This window comes from Ursus maritimus, unplaced genomic scaffold (genome assembly GCF_017311325.1).
Source record: "Ursus maritimus isolate PB19 unplaced genomic scaffold, ASM1731132v1 scaffold_2, whole genome shotgun sequence".
In the NCBI taxonomy this organism is placed as follows: domain Eukaryota; kingdom Metazoa; phylum Chordata; class Mammalia; order Carnivora; family Ursidae; genus Ursus; species Ursus maritimus.
This window is the reverse complement of record NW_024424452.1, coordinates 69993173-70003517: the sequence shown is the minus strand read 5'-3', so window position 1 is coordinate 70003517 and position 10345 is coordinate 69993173.

The window sequence follows — 10345 nt, the reverse complement described above, 5'->3', positions numbered from 1 at the left end:
ATATGGAAGGAAAATGGCACCAAACATATGTAGCTACACATACGTACTCGCACACGTGCTTATACATATATGTGTCTATATACACGTAAGTACATATATGTGGGGGGGGCTGTGTGTTGGGAGGCTTAGAGAATGGACAGATGTGCACAAAAACATTAATCAAAGGGGGCGCCTGGGTGGCTCAGTCGGGCACCTGCCTTCAGCTCAGGTCATGATCTCAGGGTCCTGGGATTGAGCCCCAAGTCAGGCTCCCAGGATCCTGCTTCTCCCTCTCCCTCTGCCTGCTGCTCTGCCTACTTGTGCTCTCTCTGTGTCAAATAAATAAATAAAATCTTAAAAAAAAAAAAACATTAACCAAAGCTCTCACTAGACAGTGGCACTCTTTTCTTTTACTTACTTTTCTATAACTTCTAAATTTCCTGCAATGAATATATGTTATTTTATAATAAAAAGTTACTTTTTTTAAAGATTTCTTTAATTTTAGAGAGCGGGAGAGAGAGAGAGAATCTCAAGCAAGATTCCACACTGAGCACAGAGCCTGACACAGGGCTCGATCCCAGGACCCCAAAATCATGACCTAAGCTAAAACCAAGAGTCAGACGCTTCACTGACTGAGCCAGCCAGGTACCCCAATAAAAAGTTATTTTTAAAAAGATCTTTTCAAATAATTGATTATAGGCCTCTTTGAAATAGCGAGCTCTCCTGTGCCTTGAAAACATGATTTTTATGATCGTAACTGCTGTGCAAAGTGAGACATGCCTGCTTAACTTGTTCTGGCTTCGTGTAGGAAATTCCCCACAACCCAGAGGGGCGTCTGACAGCTAGTAGTCTTCAACATCTGAACGACACCAAAAACCACTACGTTAAGCACAAAGGGCATTTGACAGAAAATGACAGGTGTTGGCAAGGACGTGGGGAAAGGGGAACGCTCGTGCACTGTTGATGGGAATGCAAACCGGCGCAGCCGCCGTGGACAACAGTGTGGAGGTGCCTCCGAAAGTTAAAAATAGATTGACTGAACAATCCAGTAATTCCCCCGCTGGGTATTTACCCAAGAAAATTGAAAGCAAGGCGTCAAAGAGATATCCGTTCAGCCACGTTCAGCAGCATTATTCACAATGGCCAAAAGGTGGAGGCAATCCAGGTCTCCAATAGCTGAACAGTGGACAAAATGTGGTATATAACCATACAATGAAATCTCATGTGCCTGACGGAGGAAAGAAATTTTGGGGCGCCTGGGGGGCTCAGTCGGTGAAGCATCGACTCTTGGTTTGGGTTCAGGTCTTGATCTCAAGGTCGTGAGATCGATCCCTGCATCAGGTTCTGTGCTCGTCATGGAGTCTCTTTGAGGTTCTCTCTCTCCCTCTCCCCTCCCCCCAGCACGCTTTCTCTACCTCTAAATAAATAAATCAATCTTTTTTTTTTTTTAGGGGGCGCCTGGGTGGCTCAGTCAGTTAAGTATCTGCCTTCAGCTCAGATCATGATCACAGGGTCCTGGGATGGAGCCCCACATTGGGCTCCTTGTTCAGTGGGGAGCCTGCTTCTCCCTCTCCCACTGCCCCCCCACTTGTGCACACACCCTATCTCTCTCTCTCTCAAATAAACAAATAAAAATCTTTTAAAAATTGGCCTCATTCTATTCTTACAATTTGATAGCCTGGTTTTCTTCCTTCTGTTTCCAAAACAACAGAAAAAGTTTAAAATTTGCAATTTGGGTTCTTAAAGGAATAAGCTCTGGTTACCTGGAAAGGGCACCCATGTTGGCCGAAACCGAGCAGTGCGGTCTCCGCCCCAGGGCTAGACAAAGGAGGTGTCACCCATCCAGATGCTTTTGAGTCATTCGAGTAACCCCACACAAGGCCAGCCCCACCATCACCTTGGTTACCGTCTCCTGGGGCCAAGCTTCATTCATTTACCCTCCCTGAGTGCTTTCTCTCCAGGCAGGTGCACCTGTGCCCCAGGCTCGAAGGGCGGGGGGCTGCCCTCTCCCACCCCCTCAGTGAAAGGGGATCCTGGCCTTTCTCCTCTTGCTGCACTTGGGCCCCAGACCACTAACCAACTCTGGTGCGTAGTATTTGAAGAAGCGCTCCACGATCACTTCTGGCTGATCCCACAGCAAAGCTCGAGAAGCAGAGTTAGGACCGCCCTTGGGGTTGGGGTTGGGGGGTGGCTTTCTTAGGAAATCAGTTTTGAAGTGCTGCGGGAGCACCGATCAGCTTTTACACCACGAAACGTAAACCCCACAGCTCTGGCCTGGAGAGACAGAGAGAGACAAAGAGAGACAGAGACAGACAGGGAGAGAGAGGCTGGGGGTTGACTGTGGTCAACCTGTGGACAGCGCTGTCCGGGGGGGCGGCCGCCGGACCCCTCACCCCTTCAGTCAGAGCAGCTTTGCCTTCATTAGGAACTTTGGGAAACCATACACAAAAATTCCAACGTGTTTCTGCTTCTAGAATGGAGGTAGAGGTTGAGGGCTCTCCCAAGGAGACAGTACACCCCACACTCCCCAGCGCCTGGGTGAGCCGCCCAGCCGAGGCCCAGCCTCCCGGGAGGCGAGGTCGTGGCGATGCTGTTTATCCTGTTCAAGGGACTTGTTAGTGAAGCCAGGACTCACGCCCCGCGTGGTTAGTAATCCTTCACCCCCAGCCCTTCCTGTCTGCCTCTTTTCCCAGATTAAACACACTGGCATCAAGAGAGGGCCTCAAGTTTATGTTCACAAGGTCTGGCTTCAGCTCTGACGTGGCCGCTGCAGACGTACATGACTTTGCAGACGTCTCGGAGCTTTCTCACGTGTCAAACTGTGTGAATCCCCGCCCTAACCTCCCCTCGGGTTGTTATGCGCATCAAATGAAATGACCCAGCTTGTGTTCAAATTGATTTTGAAATATTTATGTTGAATGTATTGTGTCCTGAAATGATCACCATTTTTACTTATGGGATGTCTTACAGCCTGATTTGCCCGAGGCCACATGCCTGGGTTTTTTTTCCCTCTTTTCTTTTATTTATTTATTTTTTTTAAGAGAGAGAGAGCAGGTGGGGAGGGGCAGAGGGACAGAGAGAGAATCTCCAGCAGACTCCCCACTGAGCATGGAGCCCAACTCGGGGCTCGATCTCCCGACCCTGAGATCATGACCTGAACCAAAACCAAGAGTTGGATGCTTAACCGACTGAGCCCCCCAGGGGCCCCTTTTTTTCTTTTTTAAATGAAGGAAGAACAGGTAACATGATCCCATGTCCGTGAAACTGCAAGCTCAGGCTTAGAGCACTGCTGTTTGGAGGTAGTAGGGAGACGGCCCCGCAGGACCGGGTCAGACGGTCACACCAGCTGGCTTAGCTACCGTTAAGGTGTTCCTGATCGGCTTCCGGGGACATTTACTTAGAAATGTTACTGCGATAGTGGAGTCCCCTATCCGACCGGGGGTTCTAAACGTGGGGGCCAAAGGACACCTGAACCTCTGAAGGGCCTCTACTTCCGAGGCTTTTCTAGAGGCAGAGTTTTTCTGGGTCATCTTGCGGCCGCCTGCCTCATCGTCCGGCTCTCCTGCGTCACCTCCCGCCTGCCCCCGCCACCCCCACGCCGCAACTGTGTCTGACTCACACCAGCCACCCGAAGATGGGAGAGGTCCGAAAATGAAAAAAAACACGGAAAATAATATCTCAGGTGGAAGCAACCCAAAGTGTCCACCGACGAATGAGCAGGTAAGCGAAATGTGGCAGAATAGAGACAACGGAATATTTTCCAGCCTTAAAAAGGAAGGAAATCCAGAGGCACCCGGGTGGCTCAGTCAGTTGGGTGTCTGCCTTTGGCTCAGGTCGTGATTCTGGGGTCCTGGGATTGAGCCCCACCTCTGGCTCCCTGCTCAGCAGGGAACCTGTTTCTCCCTCTCCCTTTGCCCCTCCCTCGGCTCTCTCGCTCTCTCTCCCTCTCTCTCTCTCTCTCTCAGCATAAATGAACCTTGAAGGCATCATTCTCGGTGCAACAAGCCAGTCACCAAAGGACAAATGTTGTGTGATGCCACTTACATGAGGTACCTGGAGTAGGCATGTTCCTAGAGACAGACAGTCATTCAGAAGTTACTAGGGCCTAGGGGAGGAGGCAATGCGGAATTATGTTTGGCAGTGTGGAGTTTACGTTTTGCAAGATGTAAATGTCATGGAGGGGGCTGGTGGTGATGCTTGTACAACCGTGTGAATGAATGTGCTTCAAACCACTGAACTGTCAGTTAGAAATGGTTAAGATGGTTAATTTTAAGATTTGTGTATTTAACCACAGGAGGGAAGAAAAAAAAAAGGTAACATCTCCCAGCAGAAATTTAGACATCTTTAGCGACACTTGGTTTTTTTCCAGGAATCAAGGACAAGCGCTTATTACTTCTCTAGAATATTCTGTTTTCTTCTACTCATTCTGGGACGGGCTCAGTAAGTAAATTACATCTTTATTTCACACCCACACACGAATTATAAGTGGATGGAGGGTGATTTGGGCATCTAGAAAAAGTATAATAGCCCTGGTAATGCAAACTCCAGCAAATTCTCCTAGCAATTCCAGAAACTGCTAGCTACTTTCCCCATTCCCTGTAAGATGTCTAAGTTTTTGAAAATCTTAGGAGTCTTTGACGCCTTTTGGAAATGTAAGAGAGTATTATTGTACTTCACTAATAACATTGATGGAACCCCCAAAATTCAGTGATTTGCAATGCCTGTCTACACAGGGCTGCATAACCAGGAATGGAGACAAACACTCGACTTCAGTAACGTTTGGTCCAACACTCCTACCCTTGTTTGAAGGAGAGACTGTCTTGTTCGGTGGAATGACTTCTTTAACAATGAACCATTCATTCGCTTCTGATTGCACCAGAAGGAGAGAATTACCAGTTCTTCAAAGTAGCTTTTTAAAGCACAAAATTAGCCTTCTGGGGGTGAGAAAGGCTGGGAACAGGTAGGGGTAAGAAATTGGATCTAAATTAATTCAGCCCAGGCTACCCAGGACCTGGAAGCTGGTTCCACACTGATGTCCTCTGTCTGAGTTCTAAACGGGTGGCCCTATTTCTGTTCTTAATGCAAAGAAATCTTCATCACACGGAACACGGCTGATCTAAGGGGGACTTTATCTGATCGGCATGGCAGAAGGACCAAAAGCTGAAGGAGCTGAGTGACCTCCTGCCCTCTCTCTGGAAGCCAAGGTGGAGAGGGGTACAGCAGTGGTAGATGTAGGAGAGAATCTACTTATCCTTTTCAGGAGACGATGTTTCCTCCAGAATCGTCTACACAGCATTGTTCATCTGTGTTGAATTCTCCTTAAAATTAAGCGACTCTGTTCAGGGGGCTCTTCTAGCAATGAGAAAACTGTGATATAGTACAGCCTTAGTCACCAAAATCAGCAATGGGTTTTAAGGCAGGAAGAAAGGAGTTTCTGGATGAGGGACAGACGGCTCCCGAAGAAAGCCCGTTGGAACGAGGAGCTGACCTCGGGAGAAAGAGCACAGACAGAGATCAGCAAGGTGAGCCTGCTCGAGAGAGGGAGGAGCGGGCAGCGCGAGCCCAAGCTCCTCACCCACCTTTGATGCTTGAGGACGGAACCCATCTCCCCCTCTTTCTGTACACCTTGAACACAAGGACCAAAGCCACCAATGTCTACGTTACTGTGCCTTTCTCATCCCACTGTGTTTCCTGGGGCGCCTGGGTGGCTCAGTTAGTGAAGCATCTGCCTTCAGCTCAGGTCATGATCTCAGGGTCCTGAGATCGAGTCCTGCCTCAGGCTCCCTGCTCAGCACGGAGCTGGCTTCTCCCTCTCCCTCTTCCCCTGTACCCCGCTCGTGCTCTCTCTCTCAAATAAATAAATGAAAACTTAAAAAAATTGCTTTCTTATGCCAGGAGACACTTTCACAGGCAAATAACTGTGTTGTTTGTTACAGGAACTTCCAACTGTTTCAGCAGAAAGCGCCAAGGTTTTTGTCCAAAGACCCTTTGAAACCCTGTCTCAGAATCCTGGCTTTGCTCTTCCCACCATTATTGGACAATCTTTACCAGACGGACTCAAGCCCCCGTGTTGAAAGAACTGCCTGAAACCAAACGGCCAGTTCTCAATAAATTCTGACCTTGCCTTTTCCGCTCGGAGATCCCACCAAAGCTCTGTCCAGGGGGTATACTCCCTTCTCGAAATAAGCGCTAGACTCAGCTTTCTCCCGTCAACGGGTTGTGCTAGTGTTATTTGGGGACCCAGCATTTGACACACTGACGTGCACAACACACGAGAAGATTAGTTGATAATCGATATTGTGCTTTACAATTCACCACTGTCCCAAGCTGTGTCTCACTGAGCCCATTACGGCTGTGAGGGGGAGGCAGGATAAGTCAATTTCGGAGTCATGACAGTTTCACACGAGAGAACAGGAGTCCAAGGAGGGCAAGCAATTTATTTGAGGTTAAACAGCCAATTAAAAGGCAGGGTAGAATCTTTATTGAAATCTCTTGATTTCAAAGGTTGAAGGTCAAACTGCAGAGGTCATCATTATGATATTTTGCATTCGAGTAGGAAATAAAGCATTTGCCTAAATCGTAAAGAACCGAAATGTATTCGTTGCTGGGACCACGGTAACAGGGCACCCCAAGTTGTGTGGCTTAGAACAACAGAAATCATTGTCCTACAGTTCCAGAGACAAGAAATCCAAAGTCAAGGTGTTAGGCAACTCCTCCTGAGGGCTGTGAGGGGAAATCGACTCCATGCCTCTTACCTAACTTCTGGTGGTTTTCTGGCAATTTTTCACATTCCTTGGTTTTTTCCAACAAACTTCCACCTCTGCCTTCATCTTCACCCAGCATGTTCTCCACGAGCATGTCTGCATCCAGATTTCCTCTTATTTATTTATTTATTTATTTATTTATTTATTTATTTAAGAGAGCGAGCCAACAGGGCAGAGGGGGCGAGGAGCAGAGGGAAAGGGAGAAGCAGCCTCCCTACCGAGCAGGGAGCCTGACGTGGGGCTCAATCCCAGGACCCCTGACGTGGGGCTCGATCCCAGGACCCCAAGGTCATGACCTGAGCTGACATAACCAACTGAGCCACCCAGGCGCCCCCAAATTTCCCCTTTTTGATGAGGACACCAGTCATCTTGGCTTAAGGGTCCACCCTACTCCTGTATGAGCTCATCTTAACAAATCACATCACCTGTGACTGTATTTCCAAGCAAAGTGACAATCTGAGATCCGGGGGGGGCGGTGTTGGTCAGCACATGGACTTGGAGGGGAAGCAATTCAACCCATAACACAAAGATGTGAATTGTTCCACCTTTGCAAACCCAGCAATTGCTAATTGATGCTTTTATGCCAGTAAATCCAGGGAACTAGGGATGATTTTTAAGACAGTGTACTTTGCCACCGTGTAGAGACACCTAATTCCTCAGGGCAGATAGATTTCCTGGGCTGCTATGTGGCTGATTTTACTTTATTCTCAGTAATAAGTAATCATGAATACTTCATGGACGCCATTGTTTGTATTCAGGTTACAGGACACAGCCGCCTCCACTGCATTTGGAGAGTGAGAACAACGACGGAGTCGTGTCCACCAGAGAGCCTGGGCCGGCCCGGTGCACGCCATACTCTCAGTGGTGCAAATGGGCTCGTGCAAAAACACAGTGCGAAGAAAACAACCTATTTTAGTCACAAAACGTAGACAGAGAAAGTGGCCTGTTACTAACTTGGGTGAATTTATTCCGGAAACCTCTTCTGCTTTAACAGTCAAGGGCTGATCCCAGGAGCAAACATTCTACTCCTCAACAAGGGTCTCGCCTGATCCATTTACCAACCACAAAAATAGGTTCAGATCTGTGTCATCGAAGCTTTCACACAATCAGCAGGACAGCCCGAGGGGGTTGCTCTTTTCTTCTTCTTCTGTTTCGTCCATTTTTTGTTGGTTTTGGTGGAAATCTCTATTTCGAGAGGGAAAATTGTAATTGCTTACTGGAAACAGATGTTTTCTGAATCAGCGGATTAGATGTTTTTATGACTATGTTGATTTTGGCTTCATATGATGTTGCACGCATTCAAATACTGTATACATGGATACATACATGAAACTTGTCTGTAAAGGATGAACTAGAACAATAAAATCAACACCATGAAACTCACCACCCAGCTAAAGAACCAGAACACCACCTGTCACTCTTCCCTTCCCTATGTGACTTACTTGATACATCGTTTTGCTTTGCTGGGCGTGGAGCTTTATAAAAGTAGCATATATATGTGGTCTTCTTTGCTCAGGTCTTTGCTTTCAATATGGTGGCTCTGAGATGACCCCCATGTCCGCATGTCACCCTCGCTCATTCCTTTTCGTTGCTATGCAATCATCCATTGTGTTGATGCTCTAAAGTTTACTTATCCATCTGCCTGGAAAAGAAAACTGAGTTGTCTGCACTGTTTTGTCCTTTTGAATAATGAACATTCTATGGGCGTCCTTCTGCGCGCGTGGCACCCTGGGTTGGTGGCGGCAGATTCTTCCAGCAAGCCGCACCCGGGCAACTAAGCTCAAATGACTTGTCCAAGGTCACACAGTGATTTAGTGAGGCAGCCGGGACTAGAACCCAGCCACCGCAGACCCCACTGTCTGTCCCACCCTGCTGCTCAGCTGCTTCTCTTTTCCTGGTCTCAGCACAGCACAGAAACAGAGAGGGCACAGGAAGCCCTCAGAACACAGAAAGCATGGAAGTAGGACCTCCTGACATCTGGAAAAGACCATCACCTCCCCCCGTGGACACCTGGAGCCCCGCTCTCAAAATGAATGAGTGTAGGGAAGGCATCAGATTCTCAGAAGACAGCATATCCTCCGCTGCTCGTACCTTTTCCCTGTCAACACCTTTCTGGCCGAAAAGAAGGAGGAAAGCTATACTCAAGCTCCTCTCTGCTGCTCTTTAGATCCAGAAGGAATCCCACGTTACAGCGTTGCCTTCTGTATTTCTGTCCCTTCCTCCCTTCTTTTAAAATTCAGATCATTGAACAGACAAGGGTCACAGCTAAAAATAAACCCTCATTTTCCTGGCGCTACCTGTGATGTCACTAAACGTGTTCACCCGTCTCCAGAGTCAACACTAGATGCACAGGCAGGTGGGTGCACGCTGACAAAAGTCAAGCCTCGGTTCGCAAGCAGCTTCCAGAAGCGCGTGGCATAATTGTGGCCCGGGGGCTGGGCTCTGCCAGGAGACATTCAGCCCGATTACTGCTGGCCTCCAAACCACCTCTCATCCAGACATTTTACCCAGATTTGTCGCCAAGCACCAGTGCTCACACCTCCCCGCGGACGTAAGTGTCAGTAACTGTTTTTAGCAGAAGGAAACCGAGGCTCCATAAAACAAGGCAGTAAGCTGAGCGGCTGGGGCCATTTCCAGCCAAGTAAGAAATAAAAATGGATTTTGCGAAAAAACCAAGAACGTGTGCTTCTCTCTGTTTTTTCTTCGGGCAGACACCAAAAGGCGATCGACATGCAGAGGGTTAAATACGTTCCATGGTGTCGGCTCAGGACAGGCCATATTAGAAATGAATAATAGAAAAACAGTGCTCTCACTAAGCTTCGTAACGCCAGCAAATTTGTGGATTTGGGTTAACCGAGGCTGGAATTCCAGAGAATTCCAGAGCTCAAGTAACCCAAGAGTGGCAGGCCACGGGAATTTCTGGTGGTTGGTTAGAAATCTTCAATGTCAGCATTCATGCTCAACCGAACTCAGCATTTGCACCCAATATGTAAGTAACTTTCTTTCCATGCTTGTGACGATACGGAGCCCGGATGGAAGAGAGGAGCAAAAAGTCTGTACCCACTTGGGACTAAACGTGGCCCCCAGTGGTGGGGAGTGCTCTCCGTCCTCCCTAGCAGCTCTTCGTGCCTGATGCAGGAAGACAGGGACACCTCAGGCTGCGAGGACAGCAAGGCAGTGACCACACTGTGCATTTGTCTCCCGATCCATAGGCTCTCATGGGTCCCCAGCTGGCTGTGTCTGAAGGCTCTGATTCCCCAGGAGCTGGAAGCCCCTGGAGGGCCGGGACTCCCTTTTATTCCTCTGCAGGTCCTCTGTCAGCCAGGGTTTGGTCGGGACGCGCCCCCTCTGCCCCAGTGTGATTGCAGGACACACAGCAGCAGTTATGGGAGAAGCTGGGGAAGTTGGGGGCCTGCGGGGGGTTGGAGGATCCGTCACTGACTAGCCCCCCAGCAGCACTGGTGTGAGAGCAGGACTGGTCCACGGGGAATCGTCCCCTTTGCATCTGGTGGTGCAGCTGGGGGGAGGGGGAGGCTGGGAGATATTGGCCAAGGGTGGAAAATCTCAGTTAAGGTGAGTGAGTCCCAGAGACCCCCCCCCCC